This window comes from Pipistrellus kuhlii, unplaced genomic scaffold, assembly GCF_014108245.1.
Source record: "Pipistrellus kuhlii isolate mPipKuh1 unplaced genomic scaffold, mPipKuh1.p scaffold_m20_p_2, whole genome shotgun sequence".
NCBI lineage: Eukaryota > Metazoa > Chordata > Mammalia > Chiroptera > Vespertilionidae > Pipistrellus > Pipistrellus kuhlii.
In genome coordinates, this window is record NW_023425515.1 from 39278302 (window position 1) to 39302106 (window position 23805).

The 23805-nt window shown below is 45.5% G+C and overlaps 1 protein-coding gene across 2 annotated transcripts in view; it reads left to right on the forward strand.

Moving 5' to 3' along the window:
- ST6GAL1 (ST6 beta-galactoside alpha-2,6-sialyltransferase 1) overlaps window positions 1-23805 on the forward strand; it is a 111842-nt gene that overhangs the window by 9168 nt on the left and 78869 nt on the right. For both annotated transcript variants that reach the window (XM_036445051.2, XM_036445050.2), the window contains exon 2: window positions 18623-18754. The gene's annotated coding sequence lies outside the window, so the exon portion shown is untranslated. The remainder of the gene's footprint in view (window positions 1-18622; window positions 18755-23805) is intronic.

The window sequence follows — 23805 nt, forward strand, 5'->3', positions numbered from 1 at the left end:
CAGAGAGGAAGGAAGAGAGATAGTTAGAAACATCAATGAGAGAGAGTCATCAATCAGCTGCCTCTTGCACACCCCTACTGGGGATATGCCCGCAACCAAGGTACATGCTCTTGACCGGAATCGAACCTGGGACCCTTCAGTCCCCAAGCCGATGTCCTATCCATTGAGCCAAACCGGTTTCGGCTATACATATTTTTTTTTATTCACAGCTGCATCACATTCCATATTATGGATGTGTTTGCTTCACCAGTCTTCTGTTGATGGACATTAGCCCATTTTCATAAAAATATATTTCTAAGTGTACTTAGACGTTGGCCATACAGAACAATAGTTTGTGCCAGTGGCTAAATGAAGCCAGTCTATCAAGGTCTGGAAAGGGTGGCAAGAGAATACGCTGAAACCGGTTTGGCTCAGTGGATAGAGTGTCGGCCTGTGGACTGAAAGGTCCTGGGTTCGATTCCAGTCAAGGGCACATCCCCAGTGGGGGGTGTGCAAGAGGCAGCTGGTCGATGTTTCTCTTTCACTGACGTTTCTAACTATCCCTCTCAATTCCTCATTGTGTAAAATCAATAAAATATTAAAAAAAAAAAAAAAAAAGAGAATGGGTACATGCACACTGAAGACCACACCCTGGAAACCTGGAATAAAGGGCTCCTAGGAAGTTACTAAGAGGCTGACTGTTTGGATGGAAGACTATTTTTGGAGACAGCCTGCCTGGTTGGGTGCCCTCAGCTGCCAGGGCAAGAAATCGAGCTGCGTCATCACTTCTTCCACTTTCCACTGTGTCTGGCACTTCCAAATTTGTTTCTGTTCTCAGGGTCACTGGGGACCTACTGGGAGGACTGCAACTTAAGTGAGGGAGGAGAGAGAAGCTAAGAACAGGAATATTTGATCTCAGACTCTGGAGAAGGGACTGTGCCAGTTCTTCTCTACTCTGTCAGGTGGTGCATACCCATCTGGAGTATTATGTTTCCCGGGGTCCCATACAGATCATGATAATATGAAGCACCCCCAAAATGGGCTACTTTGAAGCTGAAGTTTCAGACACTGTATTGGAGGTGGAATAAATGTGGAAACAGGGTTTCTGGCCTGTAGGAGATAAAGGAAGAGTCACCTTCTTCATGTGGAAGGATTCAAGTCACATTACAGAGGCTGCTATGGAGGAGAGAACTAGTCCTGGGTGTGGGAGAAGTTGCAGAATGGCAGAGAAGGGAGAACTTGCTCAGCTGAACTGTCTGACCACGGAACAAGCTATGTCACAAGGCAAAGGGCTTCCTGTCATGGGAGTATCCAACCAAAGTTGCAAGTGAATGTCTTTGTCCTCAGAGGATTTCTGCTTTGCAGAAAGATTGACCTAAAATGCCCCTTCCAACTTTGAGAGTCTAGGACTTTCTATAGGGCAAGAGGCAGAAAGATGCAAAAATCAGCCTGAGTGGGTGGGGCAAGTTATGCCCCACGTAACTGGAGCCCATTCACGTGCTCTAAAAGGGTAAAACAAAATGGAAACCTTCAAAGGAGGCTCAAACATTGTTTCCCCAGGGTCTTGGCAAGCCTCCTCCTGTCTGTCCTTGGCTTCAACTCCTCTGGACTCTATATTCATAAATTATTTCCACAGGAATAAATATATCACATACACTTTAGATGACCAGGAAATCTGGCAACCAGAAAAGAACTACATGTCCCAGGAGGATAATTGTACTTTTTTTTTTCTTCTCTCTCATTACAGTCTTTCTAAATTTGCATCCATCTCCTGGTTTCCCTAGCACAGTGCTGAGATGCCACTCAGCTTTAATTTTAGGATTTCTCTACCTTTGCAGCCTCTGGGAGGGTCTCTGAGCTGGAGTTGATAGCACCCACCATGTTGAATGCTTGTCCCTTGTTTTTCTGTGGATGAAGACCAAGTCTTGGTGAGGGAAACAAGGCAAGTTTACCATCTTCTGGCTTTTGCTGTGTGCCTGGGCCTAAGGAGGCACTGTGTGTTCTCTCATCCAGTTCCAGGGCAATATTCGGTAAACTGATGTCATAACCTCATTTACAATTGAGAAAACTAAGTTTTAGAGAAGTGTGATGTCTTAATTAAAGCTAAGTGACATCTCAGCACTTGTACTAGGGAAACCAGAATATGGATGCAAATTTAGAAAACTACCCAAAGATTCACTGTTGCTAAGGAGGGAAGCTGGTATTGGGTGTAGTTCTTTCCTGTATCATGTTATAGGTTTTCTCACTGCTAATGGTACTCAGTACTTTGCGTCTGAGAAGAGCTTTGTCCTTGAGTTTCATTGGGGGCTTGGCTGAATTCTTATAGGGATTATGGAAATTTTCTATCATTTCCCTAAGAACATATGAATGGAAAGAATTCAATAGACAGTCATAGTCACAGGAATAGCAGGACATTTGAATCCAGCACACATTTGCTCATTTCTTTTTTTGGTAAGGGTTATTTGCATCAAGTTTGGTTTGCTCTCCCCCCCACTTCCCCTTTTTTGTGTGTGTGCCCTTTAAAACTCTGATACCCACTTGTCCTCATTATTTGGTTATGACTGGGAATTAACACTGGCAGTGAGCATGGCCACAGATTGGTGGGTATCACTGCTCAGCTACCTTTAAATGCCTTTGGTTTGTCAATGGAACTCAACATCAACATTGTTAAGGGTTTATCTGGCAGCTGTGCTCTTAGCTCTTAAACAATTTCTTCTTTTGTAAAGTTTATTTAATATTATTTTGTTTACCAAATATTTATCAAGTGCCTATTGTGTGCTAGATATGCACTCACATACTCAGTGTGTTTAGTGGGACTTTGCAAGTTAGTGGCATATAAATTTCCTCTCTCACCCTCTTCCTCTCTTCTGAGTCCTTGCTTTGTTTATTTATTCAACAAATGTAGAGTGCGTGCGTAGCACAATGCTCATTTTTAGAACATAGACCCAAATATTCTCGCAGCTCTGCTCTTTTTTTAGTTTATGTGGTGCTGAAGCAAGCACAGCTCTGGTCTTTTAAGAGCTTAGTTGAAGGTGGATATACATATATTAATTATAATATAGTGTGTTAAATTATGATTTGGGTGTATGTAGAGATTAGGAAGAAGGTACAAGGAGTTTGGGAAAGCTTCCTGGAGGAGGTGATACCTAAGCTGGGTCTTACAGAGCAGTAGCTGTTAGCCTCTGGGCAAAGGGCTTTGAAGGAGAAGTGGGTGCAGGAGCAAAGAGGTGGGGTGAAGACTGCCTTGTATGTGTGGGGAGATCACTAAAGGCTGATGTTCCTGGAGAGAAATACACAAGGCAGAAAGTGGTGAGGGATGAGACTGGAACCATTACATACATTATCTAATATAATTTTCATAACTTCCCTATGTGGCATATACTATTATCATTTCCATTTAATAGACGAGGAAACAAAGGCTGAGGCAGGTTCAGAGGTTTGAGTTGAGTGACTGAGTTGAGGTGCACGGACTTGAATGTATGCTTGCTCAGCGCCCCAGCAGTGCCTGCAGAGGCAGGTTGGGAAGGTTTGGTTTGCTGGCTAAGGTGCTTGTTCCCCCTGTATTAATCTATCAAGGGTAATGCTCTTGCTGAATCCTCTTTCTTCTACCTGGCTCATAGTGTTTTCCAACTTACAGTTAAATTGGAATGAGTGAGTCTGGTGTTGAAGCCTCCTCTGAGTCTTGGTTCTAGAATTTATACTCCTTTTAATTCAGAAAACCAGTAGTCCAGAAATCTTAAAAAAAAAAAAAAAAAAAAAAAAGAGCCGAAACCAGTTTGGCTCAGTGGATAGAGCGTTGGCCTGTGGACTGAAAAATTCCAGGTTCGATTCCGGTCAAGGGCATGTACCTTGGTTGTGGGCACATCCCCAGTGGGGGATGTGCAGGAGGCAGCTGATTGATGATTCTCTCTCATCGATGTTTCTAACTCTCTATCCCTCTCTCTTCCTTGCTGTGAAAAATCAATAAAATATATTTAAAAAAAAAGAAGAAAATAAATAAAATCCCAAGCCTTTATGTGCCTACCCATGTATGATGGGAGAGGAAGAAGGTTCATCTACTTTCTTAAAAGTTCCAGGTTCATTTAGTAGCCAGGCATTACCTGTAGATCCCTTAGTTCAGAGAAGCCCTTTAGGGACTGGAGAGGAAGCAATCAATGTGTGTTGGAAGAGTCTGGAGCAGGTAGGCCTTGAGCTGTTCCTTTAAGGATGAGTAGGATCAGAAAGATGGAAGGCCTGACAAGGAGTAAAGTTATTCTGTCTGACCCAATGATAAATGGGATGCCTCTGGCTCATCCTCCTCACCCCCCAGGATAATTTCTGCATTGGAGTTGGCTCTTGTGTGGGAGAGATAGTAAGGGTATCCATTCATTCAAAATAAGGTTTATTGAAAACTAATCAATTGAGAGGACAAAGACAAGATGAGATAAAAAGGGCAATTACAGAGCTAAGGAATAAATTGATGATACAAACAACCTCTTTAGAGAAAAAGTTAATAAAGGAACAGTGTAGAATCAACTGAAAAGTAAATTACTAATAGAGCGGGAAGGGTTGAAGAAAATTGCAGTATATGCTGAAAAAAAAAATTCATCAGAGAAAGTCAGAGATTTAAAGGTTGTACCAGGATGATCCCTCAGAAGGGTAACTGGGGCATCCGTGGAAACACAGGCCACTTCTGCTTATGATCCATTGACCAAAACATAGTCACATGGACCTACTTGGCTGCAAAGGAGGCTGGGAAATATCTCTAGCTGGGTGGCCTTGTGCCCTCTTAAAACTCAGGGTTTTTCCATTACTGAAAGGGAAATGAGCAAATGGATATTGGAAGCAATTCATCTCTGCCACAGGGAAAAAGTAATGTTGACTTCAGACTTGAGCTGCAGCAGAAGAAAAACTTGAGAACACGGAGAAGAAATATTTAGAGTTCTGACGGAAAGGCAGTGTGACTGAAGATTTTTACACTTAATTAAGTCACTCCTCAAGGATAAGGCAGCCAGCCATTCTCATACATCTAAGAACTCTAGAATTATAGCACATATGAGCCCTTCTTGGGAAAACCTACTTGATGATGAAAAAAATTAATCAAAAGCAAACTTAGGAAGGCTTGGTTAAAGAGGTTTGGTGAGCCCTTCATCTGCTCAAACAGCAAAGCTAAGCCGAGGTGGGCAAAGTAAAAAGGATGTAACAGAAATGGAGAGCTGGGGAGGAACTGGGAGAACACGTAAGTGCTAACTTTCTCTCTCATCCTGACTAAATAGGCTGTTAAAGTCATGACTCCAGACTTTCAATATTATTATTATTATTATTATTATTATTATTTATTATTATTATTATTATTATTATTATTATTATTATTATTTAACTTAGAAGGATCCTAAGGAAGTATTATCTTTTTGTGGAGAAAGTGTTAAAAGTGCAGCTTTTCCATTATTTTTCTTTCATGTAGAATTAAGATAAAATAAAGTTTAAAGGTTAAAAAAAACACAAAACTATTTTAACCCTGTTTGGTGTGGCTCAGGTGGTTGAGAATCATCCTATGCACCGAAAGATTGCTAGTTTGATTCCCAGTCAGGGCACATGTCCGAGTCATGGGCTCGATACCTGTTAGGGTGAGTACAGGAGGCAGCTGATTGATGTTTCCCTCTCATATCAATGTTTCTCTCTCTCTCTCTCTCTCTCTCTCTCTCTCTCTCTCTCTCTCTCTCTCTCCTTTTCTCTTTCTCTCTCAAAATAAATAAAAAACCTTTAAAAAGAGTTATTTTATAAAGCAATTCTATCCATTCTTCTTTTAAAAATTTTATTTATTTATTTAAATTCTTTATTGTTTTTAAAGTATTACATATGTCTCCTTTTCTCCCCATTGATCTCTCCCTGGCTACTCCCACCCCCAGCAAATGCCCTCACTCCTCTACTATCTGTGTTCATTGATTATGCTTAATGCATGCATTCAAGTCCTTTGGTTGATCTCTTCCCTCCTTCCCTCCAACCCCTTCCTGCCTTCTTTCCGAGGTTTGACAGTCTGTTTGATGCTTCTGTGTCTCTGGATCTATTTTTGTTCATCAGTTTATGTTGTTTATTATATTCCACAAATGAGTGAGATCATGTGATATTTATCTTTCTCTGACTGGCTTATTACACTCAGCATAATGCTCTACAGGTCCATCTATGCTGTTGCGAATGGTAAGAGTTCTTTTTTTTTTTTTACAGCAGCATAGTATTCTATAGTTTTTTAATCCACTCATCTGCTGATGGACACTTAAGCTGTTTATTCTTCTTTCATGCATTCTTCTATCCTTCACACTTCTATCCAGTTGAAAAAGTAGGAAAATGGGAAGAATGATATTAACCTATTTTTGTGTGGGTGGAAGGATCTTAGTTGACATTTAGCTGTGTATAATTTTGTGTAATTTTTAAACAAATAATGAGCTGGTCTTATTTGAATAAGACCACAAAAGCTATTCTAAAATGAACTGTTAAATTCTAATACTCAAAGTGTAAAGAGCTGGGTGGAACTTTCATGGGGAAGTTGGCAAGTCAGTTATGTGAACATCAAAGTGTAGGCAGAACAAAACACTTCATAAATCAGATGAACAATTGGGTGTTGGGGCCAGAGGACAATGGGGCAGGTTTCACAAAGGAGACAGAATTGAACCGAAAGTTGGAGGATGAGAAGAGTCCTTACAGGTTGAGAATGAAGAAAGGGCATTGGATTAACACACAGAGCCCGGAGGAGTGAAAATATGCAGCATGTCGCCAGGACCGGTTTGGCTCAGTGGATAGAGCGTCGGCCTGCGGACTGAAAGGTCCCGGGTTCGATTCCGGTTGAGGGCATGTACCTTGGTTGCAGCCACATCCCCAGTAGTGGGTGTGCAAGAGGCAGCTGATAGATGATTCTCTCTCATCGATGTTTCTAACTCTCTATCCCTCTCTCTTCCTCTCTGTGAAAAATCAATAAAATATATTTAAAAAAAGAAAAAGAAAAAGAAAATATGCAGCATGTCTAGGTAGTGGGGAGTAATTCATTATGGTTGGAGTACAAGAGAATGAAAGAATAGCTACTGTTCATTAAGTGCCCACAGGTACCAGGTATGACATGCTCTCCCAAGCCCATGGTTCTTCTTTTGTGCATGGGAGACCTAAATTGGACAACTTTGTGAACTCAAAGTATAAACATACAAATAAATGTAAAAGACTATTATATAGATTAATTCTTTATAGATAAATCTATTTACATTCTTACATACATGTCGACCTATGAAATAGAAATACATTTTACATGTAGATTTTATAGGTAAATATAAAAGATTAAATTGTGGTTCAGACTCTGCTATCCAGTGACCCCAAGTTACTTGATCTGAACCCTAATTTCCTTATCCCCAAAGGGGATAATAATGGTAGGGTTGTCTACCCCCAGATTTGTTTTTGTGTTCAAATTAGATCATAGATGTAAAAAGTTGAGAAAGTATAAAAGATCTACACAGAATGGTTTGTTATTGCTGACACACCAGGCACTCCTTGCTCTTCTGTGAACTCACAGACTTCTATTAAAGTGTCCACGGGTGTCTATAAAAACTCCCACAGTCATTGACTGGGTCCCTGTAGGCTTGCAATAAACAACTGGTTAACAGGCAGTTAACAGGTGAGAAGCTGTGCTCTCCTGACTCAGATAACCAGCTAGGGCTGTGTTGGGAGGTGAAGGGAGGGAGGAGGCAAGCAGTCAGCCTGTTGGCCTGCCTTCTGGCTTGCTGGGAAAGTCTGGGCCAGAGAGTTGAGTTGGGATAGCTGTCAACAGCTTGGGAGTTATACAGGGCAGAGCAGGGTGTTCCAGACATGCCAGGCTACAGGGAGGAATGTCAGAGCTGCCAGGCGAGCAGGCCCTGCTATGTCTGTCTGGTAGAGGCTCATAGTCTAGGAAAGAGATGGGGGTGGGGTTGGGTGGGCAATGAAACAATGGTGTCAGGGGACTCTGAAGTAGTATTTCTTCTCCAGGAGTACTGATGAGGAAAAGACAAGTTCTAGCCTCAATGACACTGGACTCTGATACCACATCATATGGAAAAGGCCAGCAACTGGACCTCAGCACTGAGCTAGGGTGGCCTGAGGCACTTTACATTTGCTCCAGGAAGGATTAGGATTGTTCTAGGGTCTGGGATGGGGCCTCATATGCTGCTGGGGGTCCAAAAGTCCTGTTGTGTGTTGGGTGGTGGTTTTTGAGAGAGCCAACTTCTTACTTCTGCAATAATTGGATCCTTCCTCATCTTGATGGTCTCTCTACTATGCCTAGACTGACCTTTAGCTCATTCACAGCCCTAGATAAGCCCCTCAACTCCATGACTCCATGACATTCAAAGGGAAGAGAAGACCTTTATCTCTTGTACTGCACTCATTATGTTATATGAGGGTAGCTGTGTTAGACGATGGTCTCCTGATGGTCAGGATACTGACTGGGCTCTCTGATGGCCCTGGGCCCAGCCCTTAGGAGGCCTCATGGAGTGAGCTTAGCTCTCATGATCCACGCTGTCTGCCCACTGAGACCAGGATGCACTCAGCCACCACTGGCCATGAGCTGGTACTCTTTAGGTAAGGTGGAGCTGCAGGAGTCCATGGTGGGGAACCTGGGAGGCCTCCTGGCCCACAGGACAGTCCTTCTTCTACCTGTCACCTCTGGCCTCGAGTGAGAGACAAACAGCAAGATGCAATAGGGAATGTTCTCTGGGTTGATCCATGGTAGGGAGTCAGGTTTGGAACCTTGCTCTTGTTTTTCCTATCCTATTGGGAGCCAGGGTCCTGGGAGTGTATCCCAGGTGAGAGAAGGCAGAAGGCAGTGAGGGAGCTCTGACAAAGACAGTTAGGCTGAGTAATCATACATCTAAGCAGACTGCAGGGATCGCCTTTGTCAATTGTACAGTGTTGGGAGGAGGCTGGCCCAGGGCCTGAGTAGGGGGCGGTTCTTGATCGCATTAGTAAGAAATCCCCAGAAGATGCTTCTTGCTAGAGGGCTTGTGCTGGTTCCTTTTTTGCTCTACACACTAAACATCTTGTTCTGGCCTGTAAATTTGGAGGAAAGGAAAGAATGGGTAGGGAAGAGATGGAGAAAGTCACCCTCCCCCCTTCTCTCTCCCCTCCCTCCCCCCCCCCCCCCGCCCCGCCCATCCCGGAAATGCTTTCACTCTTGGAGAGTTCTACCCTGTTTCCCAGACAGTTCAGGTGACTCCCAGAGGGAGGGCTGGGGGGCAACTCTGACTTTACCATCACCATCTTCAGGGGCAACTTTCTGAGAGAGCCCTTGTCATATTGGGAAAAAAACACATATGCTTTGCCACCAATCGACTTGGGTTTAATTTCGGATGTGGCACTTGTCAGCTGGGTGAACTTGGGAACTTCTCTGAGCCTTGGTTTCTCATCTGTAATCTGTGTGGATCATTTCTACCCCATAGCATTGTGTGAGTGCTAGCTTGTGCTTAACCCAGGGCCGGCATGTAGTTAGAAATTTTTAATGTCATAGCACTTGTCGATGGTCATTGTCACCTAATGGGCCAGACACTCTGCTAGGCATTGTGAATATGGAGATATACAGGTCTAGCTTCTCCCTGGAGGGACCTCCATCTAGGAGGAGAGATGAGCATGTGTGATCAGGGCACAGATTCAAGGGAGCTGCACACATTGCTGCTGAGCAAGAGGCAGGGGCAGGGTAGTGTCGGAGAAGAGGTGAGACTTTCAGTGGAGGGGTTTGTAGGCAGTTAGGGTGGGAGGTGGGGAGAGCAACAGGACCAGGCAGAAGGAGGTTCACACAGCATTTGACATTAGATCCACCCATTGTGGGAGGAGACAGGAGCTGACAGTAAGGGTAGGTAGCAGGTGAGCTCATAGGGCTTATGCCCTCTGCTGGTATTGGAGCTCACCCAGTTTGGCTCAGGATAGTCTGAAGACTTTCAAGGCCCAGAAAAATGAAAGTATGCAGCATGTCTGGGTATTGAGGAAAAGTTTATAGACAGAAGGGGAAAAAACAATCCTCAAACTACCTATCCATACTAATAAAAGAGTAATATGCTAATTAGACTGGGAGACCTTCTGGAGATTTCCTGAATATCCTTCTGGACAAAGCCAGGGGCTTGGCCTGCCTGCAAACCACTCCAAAGAGCCCTCAGGCCCTCACCTAGGTTGGCCACGCAGTCTGGTCCCCCTTCCCCTACAGAGGACCTTCATACTGATGCAGGCATGGCCAGTCTGCAAACAGTCCTTAGCTTCTTGCCCAGGCTGGCAACAACCCCCCTTCCCCCGTGGGGTCCCTCACCCCAATGGAGGCATGACCAGCCTGCAAAAGGCCTCACCCAGGCTGGCTATGCCCCCCATCAGAGACCACTACCCTGATGAAGGTGTGGCTGGCCTGCAAACTGCTCCAGCTCCTTGCCCAGGCTGGCACCACCCCTAGTGGGGACCCCCACCCCAATGGGGGCATGGCTGGCCTGCAAACAGCCTCAACCTCGCCCCCCCCAAAAGGACCCCCACCCTGATCCAGAACCCCCTTCAGGGCAGACCAGCCAGCCCCCAACTGTGCATCATGCCTCTATCTATAAAAGTGCAATATGCTAAATAGACTGGGAGACCTTCTGGACATCTTTCCAGACAAAGCCATGGTGGCAGGGCTGAGGCAGGGGCAGTTAGGGTGATCAGGCCAGGAGGGGAGGGCAGTTGGGGGCCAGCAGGCCAGCAAGGGGGGCAGTTGAGGGCAAGAAGGCTAGCAGGAAGAATGGTTAGGGGTGATCAGGCAGGCAGGCAAGTGAGTGGTTAGGAGCCAGCAGTTCTGAATTGTGAGAGGGATGTCCAGACATCTCCTGAGGGGTCCCAGATTGGAGAGGGTGCAGGACGGGCTGAGGGACATCTCCTCCCCACTTGCATGAATTTCGTGCACTGACCCACTAGTATATATGTAAAAGCCTAATAAGCAAAGTGTCCCCTTGGGAGTTTGACCTACTAGGGAGTTCAATTGTTCATCTGGGAGTTCAGTTGCTCACTATGATGTGCACTGACCACCGGGGGGCAGGGTGGACTGAAGGAAGACCCTGGCCGGAAGCTGGGAAAGGCAGCACCTGGCCAGTGGTGGCTGTAGCCAGGGAAGGGAGGTCTGGCCAGTGGCCGACAGCTGCTAGGGACTCTACCCATGCACAAATTTTGTGCACGGGACCTCTAATTTACATATAAGAATAGGAATCTGATTCTACACTAACATTAGAATCTAGAAGACAATGAAGCCATACCCTTACAATTCTGAGAGAAAATTATTTCCAACTGGGAATTTATATCTGGACAAATCATTAATCAAATGTGAGGGTGGGATATTGGCATTTTCAGACATGAGGAGTCTCAACTATTTTACCTCCCTCCCTCTCTATACATCCTTTCTGAGGAAGCTATTGTAGACATATTCCTCCAATGTTAGGGAAGAAGCCAGTAGAAATGGATGCTCTCGCGTCGGGACCGGGGTCCGGTGCGGAGAGCCCTTCGTCCTGGGAAACGGGGTGCGGCCGGAAAGGGGGCCGCCCCCACGCCCTTCACGCAACGCACGTTCGTGGGGAACCTGGCGCTAAACCATTCGTAGACGACCTGCTTCTGGGTCGGGGTTTCGTACGTAGCAGAGCAGCTCCCTCGCTGCGATCTATTGAAAGTCAGCCCTCGACACAAGGGTTTGTCTCGCTCGCTCGCTCGCTCTCTCGCGGCCTCGCTTCCTTCCCCACCGGGTTGGGGGAACGGACGCCCGCCCGCCGCGGCGGCGGCGCGGCGTTCGAGGGGAAGGAAGGGGGAGGGAGAACCGCGCGCGCGGCGTACGTACGCACGCGCGCCCGGCCCGGCGGCCGTTGCCTCCTCTCCGCGAACCCCGCCGGGGCCTTCGGGCCGCGGACTGGGACGGGGAAAGCGGGGGTGGTTGGCGGCGGACGCGGCCCCTTTCCCAGGGGGGGTGGTCGAGGGTCGGCTCCCTCCTCGTTCAAAAAAAAAGAAAAAAAAAAAAAAAGAAATGGATGCTCTCTTTAACAGAGAGCCACTAATTAGCTTGGGCTGGATAGGACAGAAGGTCCCAGAATGGAGAAGATTATGCTAAGTGAAATAAGCCAGTCAGAGAAACAAGCACTATATGATTTTACCCATATGTAGAATTTAATGAACAAATTGAACTAATAAACAAAATAGAGACAGACTCATAGATAGAGAGCAGGCAGACAGTTCTGGTGGAGGGGGGGTGTTGGGCTGTTGGGGGAAGGTAGAGGGATTGGGCGAAAAAGAAAAAAGAAAGAACTCATGGACACACTCATGTGGTGATTGTGGAAGGAGGGAGGGGTGGAGGCGGAAGAGGGTATAGGGGGGATAAACGGTGATGGAAAAATATAAAATAAAATAAAAATTAATCCTAAAAGAAAGAAAGAAAGAAACAAAAAGAACTGTTGGGAAGTTGGCTGAATTAGTGAGAAGTACTGATAACTAAAGAATGTACAAGGGAGGAATGTATCATAACATACCACATGGCTGAGCTGCAAACAATAATTTATCTGGTCAAAATAATGTAACTTCTAGTGTTGACTCAATTAAAAAAAATGTTATTGTTACTGGACAGCCCATTGGGTTGGAGAGATAGGGTTGTCCCCTGCTTGGCTCTTGTTAATCAAGTGATTTCAGACAAGTGATAGCAGCATTGAAGCAAAGCAAGCAACTTTATTAAGGAAGCAAAGCAAGTAAACTTATTAAAAATACACTTGGCATAAAGCAAAAGCAGGCAACTCAGTGAGTCTGAGTGCTCTGCCCGCCAGCGTTTCAAGGGGATTTTATACACTTTCCCCTATAGGTTTCAAAATTCCTCTGCCCAATATCTTGAGTAGCAGACTAGGATTCAAAGTCCCCTTCTACCTTGATGTGGTTGATCTTAGAATGTTTGACATACATCTGGTTATCTTGTTTGGAAAGTCCTAAGTTGGCTTGCTAGCTTTATTTAGTGGGTGAGGTTAACTCCTCTTTCTCTTCCGTCCCCCCTTTCCTGCCAGAACAGTTATGTAGTCTACCTAACATTTCCCCCATCAAGTGATATCTGTCCTTGGGTTTAGCTGGCACAAGTGGCATTATTTGGGTCTTTGTTCTCTATTTTCCCAGACCAGGGTGATTTAAGCTATGTATTCTCTGGATAGGGAAGTAGGTATAAACCATTTGCTCTCAAATGTCCACGGTTGGGGAAGATAAGGTCTTTTGATTCACAAGCTAGCTGCAAGCTTCCCAAACTGTTTGGTCTTGTTTAATTCTCTTATCTTAGTTTCTCCTTTCCATTCACCCAGGAATTTTCCTAGCTTCTTACTATGTGCCACAGTACAGCTATATTAAAAGATATGGCAAGTAGAAGAGGTATGTGTAATGGAGGTAAAAGAGCTATAACATTTTCTGGTGTAAGAAGTTAATGAGTAATACTTAGCATTGAAAAAAAGAGCCATATAAGCATGCTATTTAGGTACACTGAGGCAATTCTAGACATAGTTAAGAGTTGACAGTTAATGCATTTGGGCAACAGAAATTAGGGGTGTGAATGGGTGGGCAGGGCCTGAAATCATGTAGGTGTACTGCTTTGACTGAAAAAGGGGCTTAGTGTCTCTTCATATATCTAGATGGGCACCACAAGTAGGCACAATAGAAATTGATTGGTTGTTTGCGGTAGAAAATATAGTAACAATACAAAGAAACAGTAGGGTAAATGCCTCCCATGTTTTGCATAAGGCCATGGCAGAAGCACTTTCTTTTTCTGGTTCTCTGAAAATAAATTCTTATATCATTTCTCTTTTTGTCAGAACCTGTGTATTCAGTGTTCAGCTCATCTTTAATTTCAGCTCTATTGAAAGAGCTTGGCCTCGCTGCTAACACTGGCAGGAAGAAAGGCCTTGGGGAGGAAGGTTAGTGTGGGATTCTGGCTTAGCCTTTTTATGTGTAGACTTCTTACTTAAGCCCTCTTTCCTCACCTGAAAATAGAGAACTCTTTTTGCCTCAGGATTGTGTAAGGAATAAGTGAATAATTTAGTACATAGAATGCTCTCCCCCCACCCCCCACCCCCAATTTTAACATTAAAAATATAAAGGAACACTATGGTTACCCCTTGGACTAGCATAAGAGTCCTGTGATGTTGCGTTTGGGCTTTGCAGATGAACCATTCACATGGGGCAAGAGTTTGGGAAGGGGAGGACAGGAAATTTTCTGATTTTAGCAGAAGTTCTGATTGTACTTTGGGTGTAGTGTCTTCTGATCTCACTGCAGAGCTCAGCAAACTTGCTGAGACCCAGATCTTGGAATGTTTCATGCACAAGAATCAATAAAAAGCTCTTAGCTAATTTAGCTTCCAACTCTAAACACAGTCAGAACAAGTGCTCACCTCCCAGATAAGGTGGAATAATAGTCCTAGTGTTAACAGGTTATCTTTTACTCCAAGGCTCCTGTGTGCCTTGTGGTGATCACTCATTTAAGCCAAGAACTTGGGGCCAGAGCCCTGCTCCTGTGACAAGTTAACTCATTCTCTGACTCAAAACCTAACTCTTTAGTAACAGCCTGCTTGGAGGATTCTTACATCAGGGAATGCTAGATCGTGAAATCACTGGGATGTATGTTCTTGGTTCATTGGTTCTTGGAGGACTCGCTAAATCCTAGTTCTGGTCTGAGGTCAGTGCCTCACACTGTAGCCCCGAAGGAAACACCTGAGGGAGGCTCTAGGGTAGGGGTGTCGAACTCAATCAGAGAAGGGGCCAAAATCTAAAATCCAGCCTAAATCGCGGGCCGAATGGTTTACTGAACAGTCATAAACTGTCATTGTGATGGAAACGCAGCGGAGTGCAGTGATGACAGCGCGGTGCGGGCCACATTGCAAGGCCTGGCAGGACGGATTTGGCCCGCAGGCCTTGTGTTTGACACATGTGCTCTAGGGAGTTAGTGAGGCCAAGACAGCCTCTCCCTTATCAGCTCTCTTCCTCCTTAGAATTATCTTCTGATGCTCTGGGTCTGACAGGGTGGAGGAGAAAAGAGATTAGCAGAGGAGCTGTCTGGCGTCGGAAGGTGTGGTGACAATGCTGGCAGGGGTGAGGGCAGCAGGGATAAAGCAGAAGACTGGCCCTGAACAAGAGAAAAGAGGAAAGTAAAACTTGGCTGGTTAGGCCTTGGGAAAATAGGAGTGAAACCAGATCTAGATGTCAAGCCAGTAACCCTTGTGTGACAGGAGGGAGGCCAGGAAGCAGAAGACACACAGGATACAGTGGGGTCGTGCATGAAATAGACACCATTGACACTGCCAAGACACCCAGGGTGGCTCAGGGGCAAAGGGGATGCAAAGGGACCCTGTAATAAGGAGGAGTTAATATCAACCACTTAATAGAAAAATCTTATAATAGAAGAATCTAGTCTCTACAGCTCTGTTATTGTTTATTTGTCATGGTTTTGGAAAGTTACTCCTGCAGTTCAGGACTATCCCTTCCAGTTGCCTCATCTATCAAAGCCCAGGCACAACCTTTGGAAGGAAGGTTAAGAAAAAGAGCTTTAAGCCGAAACCAGTTTGGCTCAGTGGATAGAGTGTCAGCCTGTGGACTGAAAGGTCCCAGGTTCGATTCCGGTCAAGGGCATGTACCTTGGTTGCGGGCACATCCCCAGTAGGGGGTGTGCAAGAGGCAGCGGATTGATGTTTCTAACTCTCTATCCCTCTCTCTTTCTCTCTGTAAAAAATCAATAAAATATATTAAAAAAAGAAAGAAAGAAAAGAAAAAGGACTTTAAGTAGATACAATGGATGGGTGAGTGCCCTGTTTTCACTCACTGCTCCATTAGCCTTCAGTGAGCCGGAGCTAGCTGGAACCCCAGAGCTGATCTAAACCAAGCTTTTCAGATGTTTATTGAAGTGATTCAAGGTATGCTCACACAAATACAACGTAGGAAGTACAGACAAGCCTCGCAGCCACTAGAAAGTCACCACGCATCTGGTTTCTCTGTGGCTGCACCTTTTCCTGTCTGCTTCACCCCAGGCCTCTGCCCTGTTCTCTTTATAAGCCAACTTCCTCTTCTTCTGAAGGTCCCCACAGCCCCATCATTTGATCTCGTGGGAGACATTTGCTTCTCTAGAACCCTCACTAGCTTTCCTTTAAGCTTTAGGGTCTGCCTTCAGCTCACTATAGTCTTTTCATAGTTGCAATTTTGAAAGCCTCTGATTGTTCCAGCACCCTTATTTATAGGTGAGTTGCTTATAAATGAAAATTCTACCCTTTGACCATCAGGAGAGGCCCAAAGTATAAGTGGGTGGGGTAGTGGTAGGTTGGACAGGTGAAGACTTGCCTATTTTAGTACCATTGGAAGTGTGTAAGCTATCTTCCAAAGAATATAGAAAGCATTAATGAAAACTGCCCCCCCTCCCCAATTCCCTTATTAGTCTGGAGTGCTGGGTAAATAGGGTGGAAGCTGGTCAGCTAGGAAGCAGCATGAGACTTGTCCCCAGGGTTTTGCCTGGATCACAGGGTCACAGAAATCCATTCAGTCTGCTTAGACAGGTTACTTGGTGAATTATCCATCTCTCACTGAAGGTTTGGCCTGGATGGAGTAAAAGAAGGGAGGTGAGAGGCTGGCTAGAGGGGGGTGCAGAGTGGGGCCTCCTTCCTGTTAAGGAGGTGGGTGGATCAGCAGCCAGGAGTCCCCACACTCCCAGAGCACCTTGCTCCTGTTCCTTGGGAAAGGCTCTTTGCTGGCAGGCTCCCAGGTGGCCACCAGCTCAGCTGTGATTGCAGGTAGAGGTTTCTTCCTGGCCTGGCTCACTCTCCCCATAGTGACTCTGGCTCCTGGTGTTTTGTTAGCATGAATTATAAACAGAAGCAAAATGCTCAAATGCCGCAAGCAACTCTTTATTTTTCCACCTCACCTGATTGGTGCCTTTGTAGTTTTCTCTGATCTGCCCTGAATCTTTGTCAGACCTTGATATTTCTGTGCCCTTAAATGGCTCACTTCAGCTTCTATTTTATTTTTTGTCGGCCCAGGGCCTACCAGCACCAGGATGACGCTTGTTTCTCTGTGTCTTAGTTCCTGGACACCGCCCTTGTGTATTAACATTCCTTCTCTGTTCCCCAGTGGCTTTCTCACTTTTTCCCCTCCCTACCAATTCTTACTCATGTTTCTGCCTCTCCAAGCTTGATTTGGGGAGCCCATGTTATCATCATGGATCTTTTCTTAGACCGGGGCTGGATTGAGTGTGAGCAGGAAATATAAAAACCCAGACTCCGTGAAGTTCACACTCATTTCCACTAGAAATGTTACACAAGAGAAATTTGGAAACTCTTTGATTGAGCAACTTGGACTTCTAAACTGTGTCTTATGGATATAACCACTACTTTCCCCCAGAGACTAAGTTTTACAAAGCACTATTTGTAATTACCCCCCAAAAATGTTGGAAATGACTTAAATGTCCGGCCTTTGGGAGGTGAGGTAAATTTACGTCACAGCCACATAAATTGTCTGGTTTTATTGCATCTTTATAAAAAAATCTGGATAATAAAATAAAACCAGGAAGGGTGTGCTATCTTTAGTTACCGTATTTTCCGGCGTATAAGACGACCCCCTAATTTTACAGTTAAAACATACGTTTAGGCCTATATTCGCTGTATAAGACTACCCCCCACTTCTGAGACAACACCAGTTCTTTTTTTAATAGACCGCCTCTCTGACTCTGGCCAATCTGAGCAAGCTTTTTATTAGAACACAGTGTCATCTTATACGCCGGAAAATACGGTATCTTGGGTGGGTGGAGAAAGAATGGATAACTTTTCTCCTCTTGTCTAAATTATATATTTTTAAAATTTCTAGAATAAACATAAAAAACACACACACAAAACAATGGCTTTAAAAACAAATGTTATCCACTCAGACAGCTATAATAATATATGGGTTGAAAATGTAGTTTCCATTAAAAATGCTCCCAAAACAAATTAGAAATGGAATTTACATTTGTAACATTATAAACAATTTATGATAGCTCACAGGAAGACTTGAGCAACTTTGATGTATTTTAAAAAATATATATATTTTATTGATTTTTTTTACAAAGAGAGATATAGAGAGTTAGAAACATCGATGAGAGAGAAACATCGATCAGCTGCCTCCTGTACACTTCCCACTGGGGATGTGCCCGCAACCAAGGTACATGCCTTTGTCCGGAATCGAACCTGGGACTTTTTAGTCTGCAGGCCTACACTGTATCCACTGAGCCAAACCGGTTTCAGCTTGATGTATTTGTTGATTAAAATCAGTTGTCCACCACACCTTATCTAAACACAAAATTTGGGGTTTACCCTTATTTTTCTTACCAACAATAGTGAGTAAGGAGTAAATAGCATTAGGATTCAGTGACTGGAGTAGCTTGCTTTGCTTAATCTTCAGTTCAGTGAAATTACTCAGCTCCAGAAGGGGGAGGTCTGGGTGAATTGATGGCCAGTTTGAACCCTGGGAAGGAGAGTGGCCCCCTCTTCTGGAAAGGGCTCTGACCCGGGAGAGTGACCAGGGCTGAGAGTGGGAGAGGCAAGGGTGCTTAACCTCCTGCAAGTATTAGGATATGCACTTCTGGTGCTCCCCAGGCAACTTTGCTTTGTTTGTTTTTTCTCTGCAGCCAAGGCAGAGCCCACTGGGCACCTCCTCAACCAGCAGCCCAGTGGAAAGCAGCTATGGGTCCCAGCTGAAGTGAGCGGGCCTCCTTGACCCTGACCCAGCCCTCGTGCCACATCTCTGTCCCAGCGCTGAGGTAAGACCCCTTGAGGACTGAGAGGGCAGAATGCTTACAGTTGGGGTGGTGGTGGGGAGTGTGTGAAAGCCTCCTTCCTCCTCAAAGGTTCAGGAAAGAAGGAGCGGTTGTTTCGGATTCAGTCAAACCATCTGCTTCTACCCCAGCCCGTTGGGAGGAAAGGTCATTTGGTGGCCAAAGAGGTTGTGACTTTTGAGAGCAGATTTTTTTGGAATCTTAACTGAGTTGAATTCACCCAATTGCTGGTGAAATTTAAACTCCAAATGTAGCGAATCTATTCTCTAGGTAAAACTGCACCTGATTCAGGTGAATGCTTAACTTAAGTGCACCTGTTCATTTCTGCAAGGGAAGTTGAACTCTTAGGAAACTCATTCTCTCTCTCTCTCTCTCTCTCTCTCTCTCTCTCTCTCTCTCTCTCTCTCTCTCTCTCTCTCTCTCTCTCACCAAAGGGAAACAGAGTGACAGAAATTGTGTGTGGGAGGTTATTGCAAAAAACGTTCCACTAAGCTCACTAAAAAATGTCTTTAATTACCTATCTATGTTCTGATTATAAAGGTGACACGTGCTCATAGGACATTTGGAAAACTACTGATGTGGAAGAAACAACATGCCTGAAATCCTATTGCTGTGAACAATTCTCCAGGTGGTTTTTATTAAGGTTACTCGTTAAGCCTCTATACTAGAGTCTGTAGCATGTTGACGCCTCGCCTCTCGCATGGAGGTAGAGGTGAGGCAGAAAGAACACTCAGGAGCAGGAAAATGTGTTTTTAGCCTGGAGGCTCTTGAGAGCAGATTTTTAAATATTCAGGAATTTGGCAGACTGGTTGTTAAAAGATTGTTGGCCGCTTGAAATTGGCCTTGGTGGGGACAATTACATTGCGGACATGAGCCAGTGCTGCAAACCAGGGCTGTTTTGTTCTGGAGATTCAGGTTACCAGCACATCTCTGGTTCCAGAGCTTGCTCTACCATCAACAGGCTGGGTGGCATGGGCAAGATACGTCACCAGTGCCTCCTTCCACTTCCCCTCCCTCCTGTGAACAGTAGATGCGCCATAAGCATTCGTTAAATGAATGAATGAGAGTGAGATTTCTGTTCTTGTTATCCCATAAGACACTTGTGAGGGTCCTATAAGAGAGTGGAAATAAAATGCATTGCATTCTGTGAGAGTCCCTGCTTATGGACAGAAGGGGTTTAGTTGGTTGGTAAACCTTTGGTTTATTTTTATTTTTTTGTTATTCCTCACCCGAGGATATTTGTCCATTGATTTTTAGGGAGAGTGGAAGAGAAAGGGGAAGACAGAAAGAAACATTGATGTGAGGCACATGTGTCAAACACAAGGCCCGCGGGCCAAATCCGTCCCGTCAGGCCTTGCAATGTGGCCCGCACCACGCTGTCATCACTGCACTCCGCTGCGTTTCCATCACAATGACAGTTTATGACTGTTCAGTAAACCATTCAGCCCGCGATTTAGGCTGGATTTTAGATTTTGGCCCCTTCTCTGATTGAGTTCAACACCCCTAATAGGGAAACATATTGATTAGTTGCCTCCTGTATGAACCCCTACCAGGGCCTGGGCTGCGTGCAGAGAAACCTGCAGTCAAGGTGCGTGCCCTTGACCAGAATTGAACCGGGATGCTCTATCTACTGAGCCAAACTGGTTAGGGCTGGTTTACTGAATGGAGAGAAGTCACTGGCATTTCCCTGTTGGCTCCTGCTACTTGGGGGAAATCTGTGAATTACTGACATCCTTTCATAAGGGCAGATGAAAACTCTCCATTTACTGACCAACATCTGGGGCAAATTTTCTTGCTGGAAAAATCAAGAATTTGGTCAGAGAAGTGTGAACAGGAAGCCCCAGCGCTACCAGTTGTGAAAGCCGGGACTGAAATCAGAGCTTTTGAGTCATAGGCTCTAAAGGGGGAAGAGAGGGCGGAGAAGTGGGGGTTAGAGGAGAGAGGAGGAAAAGGGGCACTTCCTGCCAAATGTGAAATTTAAACAAAAGCCTCTTTCTTCAAGGCCCTGCTGCCAGCAGATTAGAGCTAATTAAATTAGCATAATGAACCCCAGCTTCTGCCCTCTCCCTCTACTTTCTGAACCTCTTGGTTCCTTCTTTTCACCTCTTTCCTCAGTCTTGAAGGAGGGGATGAGGAAGGTAAGGCATCAGCTAAGCATCAGTTGACTCTGTAGAGTTGTGGTTCAGAAAATAATAAAGGACCATAGAGGCTGTCTGGTCCTACACTCTCATTTTAAGAAGCCAGGTCCCACAGCGGGTGATTTTCCTGCTTGAGGTGAAGGTCTGTGCTCCTGGGAGGCAGGGAACCAGGCTGGGAGGATGGGATGGGACACCACTCCGGGAGCCACTTGTTCACTGAGCCCCCCCCCACATAGCACTGGTAAAGGGGAATGGTGGAGGGTCTCTGGGTGCCTCTATCCTTCTCAATCCGTCTCCTGCACCTGCTTCCACAGCCCCAATGCACATCGCCAGGTATCCCTCTGGAGTACTAGAAATTAAGCCCGTTTCCTCAACAGGGGTCTGGTTTTCTAGGCCAGTGAAATCAGCTGAGATTTATCTTATTCTGAGGATCTTCAGATATGTGTATGGGAAAGGGAAGAGTGTTTAAGCTCATGATGGCTCCAGGCATTGTGCTTTGTGTTCTGTCTGCATGATCTCATTTAATTCTGCAGTGACCTAGCAAGGTAGGCATTTCTATCACCATGCGGCAGAAGTTTACATTGAGTCTTGCAGAGGTGAAGAGCCGACCCAAGATTTCACAGCTGGTAAGCAACAGAGATGTAAACTTAGCCTGTCTGTGACCTCCTCAAAGTTAGTGAGCACTTTTGATAGCAAGCACTGGCCCACATGGATTGGAGTTCCCAGGCCACATTTCAACCAAGTAGGGCCCCTTTCCCCAAGGAACATCATTCCGTCTTTGAAGCTACCCGAACAGTTGCAGCTTGAAGTGCTTGGAGCTTTACAAAGGGCCACACTGTTCCTTTCAGTCTCAGTGACTCTTCCTTGTACAGTAAGATAGCATCGGAGCTGGGAGCATCAAGATGCCTTCAGGGTAGTTTTCTTATTTGTGTGATGCCTCAGGAGTGAGGTGGCATGCTGGTGACCTCACTTCCCTTAGCCAGTGAGAAGCTGGAGCTTTCTCAGCTTCTGGACTCCCAGTGCTCTTTCCAGGGGAACATACTGAGGTGGATCTGTTTGGTTTTCCTGTGTATTTGGGTAAGAGATTATTCCTTTGGCAAGAGGGATTTAATTCAATTCATAGATATTTACTGAAAGCGTACCGTATGCCCATCCAAATATCCCAGCCTGTTTGCGCAAGAAATCCTGGCTCATCCTTGTGTATACAGGTGTGACAAAGGGAGGAGCTCCCTACATTAAGATTGTATATAACATATACCATCTTGTAGCTACCCAGCTCCAATCTTTTGTAAGAATTCTAAAGAGGGAAATTATATCTCAAATTGCTCTGTGTTTCCCAGCGTTCCCAGACTTCTGAAAGTATTAATAGCTCAGTCTGCTAACTGGGGAACAGAGCAGCAGAAGGTGGGTCGGGGTCTTTGGAAGACTCTTGCAGAGAGGTAGGGCCAAGGGAGGAGGCAGCATGGTAGAAGGAGTGAATGGGTAGGCACTGATAAGTCAGGTAGTTCTCTTTTCCAGCAAAACTGGGGTGGGTTGGGGAGCTGAGTGTACGGTTTTGTAGGCAATCAGGAATCTTTTTCATCAGTGGCACCTGATCAACTTCAGGAGAAAAATCTCCAATCAGAAGGGCACTCAGAATGTGAATCAGGCTTGAAAGGGTTCTTTGGAAAGCTTGTTGGTTGGCCTCAACATCTTGCATCTGAGGAAATAGAGGCCCAGGAAGGGGAATGGTCTTGTCTATGCCACAAGTGAAACTGGAGTCTACTCTTCTGAATGCCTGGTCAGGGTCCTCCACCCCAAACCCTCTGGCTGCAAAGGGAGGAATTTTCTAGGGAGCAGCTATAGCCTGCTTTCTGTTTTAGCTTGTCTGACCCAGTCCCTGTGATGGGTTGGGTTTTGTTGTTAGAGGAATTTGTGGCAGTAGCAACCAGTATGGAGAAGATGTCCTCTCAATAATGCCAGGGATCCTTGACTTCTCAGTGAGCCAGCCCTTCCTTCACCCTTCTTCTTTCAGATCCTTCCTAAACTAGGACTTGCTTAGGCCAGGGGACTATCACCTATATGGCTTCATGCTGGGAATTCACCACTCTGGGAAGGCATCACAATACAGAGAAAAGTGCTCCAACCTTTGGTTGGTTTTGAGCTGGCTTGACCATAGCTGCAAGACTTCCTGGCCTTTCTTACCTGATCTGTACAATGGGCTGAACAATAACTACCTAGAGTAAAGATTAATCATCCTAATATATAAAAACCCTGGGTCCATCACATCCACAATGACTGAAGGCTGGACTAACTGGAAGTCAGTCCTGCAGTCAGCACTGGGATGCCATGGTGACTCAGCACTGACTGCTATAGCTGCAGGCGCAGTGACCAAGCACTGACTGATAAGGGGGCTGTGAATCAGGCCCAGAGAGAGGCCTGAAGAGAGAATCAGGGTCTGATCTGTAGCCTGTGACAGCTGTTGATCAGCACTTACCTCTCTCTTTCTCTCTTCTTGGCCAGCAGCCATGCCTCCATTTTTCTCCAGGCCTCCACCTGGGCTGCTGATCAACCCCACCTTTTTGATCAGGCCCCATTGATAGGCCCAGAGACATTAACTGGCATAGAAACCAACCAATCAGAACCAAATTGGCTGGCAAAGAGGGCAGTTGGGGGTGAGGTCAGGTCAGCAGGGGAGGGAAGTTGGGGGTGATTGAGCCAGCAGGAGAGCAGTTAGGTGTTAATCAGGCCTACAGGGAGCAATTAGGGGTGATCAGGCTGGCAGGCAGAAGTGGTTAGAGGCAATCAGGCAGGCAGGCGAGCAGTTAGGAGACAGCAGTCCTGGATTGTGAGAGGGATGTCTGACTGCCAGTTTAGGCCTGGTCCCTAAACTGGCAGTCAGAAATCCCCTGAGGGGTC